Raw genomic sequence first — 1,238 nt, 5'->3', positions numbered from 1 at the left:
CTGGCAGTGCTGCCCAGACCAGCTTCTTCCTCCCACCACAGCCTCTGCTGACCCTGCCAGCCCTCCCTTGGTGCTTGGGGGCCAGGCTAGGCCTGGGCGACGCTGACCAGGGGGCACCTGAGGCAGAGCTTGCGTCCAGGGCTCCCAGGCCACCGGGTAGAGGGCCCAGAACGCCCCAGCCAGTGGGACACGTTCAGGGGTTCCGGAAGCCCGAGAGCAGAGGCAGAGACAAAGGCTGTCAGCGGGGCTGGGAGCTGGCGGAGGAGGGGACCACAGAACGGGGTCTCAGGGAGGCAGGGAAGGGAGGGAGAGGGGGGCGTCCCAGACGGGAGGGGCCCAGTGCAGCTGGAGGCATTCGCTCACACACCTGTACAGGAAGGAGCTGCCCTACTATGTGCCAGGCGCCCAGCCAGTGCCCACAGAGTGCTGAGCGGAAGGCTTTGCTATCCCTGTTTTCAAATGGAGGACCCCCAAGTCCCAGGCCCTGGTAGGGTTTAGGGGCAACGCAGCAGATTGTAACCCAGGTCACACGACCAGTGGGGCTGTGTGAGCCCCACCCGAAGCCTGCTGATCACACCCATTGCGTGGGTCGCTGTAGTGGGGCTCTGGGGCAGGCTGGTGTCCTCCTTCCCCACCTCCCCTCCCTCCTTTCCATCCCTCAGTCCATCTGTCCAAACAGTATCTTTGGGGGTCCTGCTCCCCGGCTGCCTCCCCACACCCCCTTCACACACAGCACACAGCGCCTGTTGTGGGAACGCCTGTGTGCCAGCCCAGCTGCCGGTGGATGCGTCGCTGAATGAAACCGAGGCACAGAGCGGGCACATGACTTACCCAAGGTCACACGGCCAGTGGGTTGCAGGTCCCGGGACCTAAAACCCAGGCATCTGCCCCAAGCCTACTCCCTGCCCACTTCCCGCCTCTTCTCTCCTCTCCTTCCTCCCCTCCCCTCCTCCTCCCTCTCCTTTCATTCTCTCACTGCCTCAGCCTCTCTCCCTCTCTCTCTCATCTTCAAGTCACCACCCAGGCATCTGCCCCAAGCCTACTCCCTGCCCACTTCCCGCCTCTTCTCTCCTCTCCTTCCTCCCCTCCCCTCCTCCTCCCTCTCCTTTCATTCTCTCACTGCCTCAGCCTCTCTCCCTCTCTCTCTCATCTTCAAGTCAACGTGTGTTGCCGCCTGCCTGATTCTTTGAGTCGAGGGACCGTGTCGCCCGCCCCCCCGCCCCCCGCCGGCAGTTGTG

The 1,238-nt window shown here is 63.9% G+C and overlaps 1 protein-coding gene across 1 annotated transcript in view; it reads left to right on the top strand.

Moving 5' to 3' along the window:
* The window catches only part of MPPED1 (metallophosphoesterase domain containing 1), a 78,328-nt gene that overhangs the window by 69,490 nt on the left and 7,600 nt on the right, over nt 1-1,238 (top strand). The gene's annotated exons all lie outside the window — the stretch shown is intronic.

Source organism: Myotis davidii, unplaced genomic scaffold (assembly GCF_000327345.1).
Source record: "Myotis davidii unplaced genomic scaffold, ASM32734v1 scaffold428, whole genome shotgun sequence".
In the NCBI taxonomy this organism is placed as follows: domain Eukaryota; kingdom Metazoa; phylum Chordata; class Mammalia; order Chiroptera; family Vespertilionidae; genus Myotis; species Myotis davidii.
Note: the sequence above shows the minus strand (reverse complement) of the source record. Positions and strands in the feature narration are given on the sequence as shown.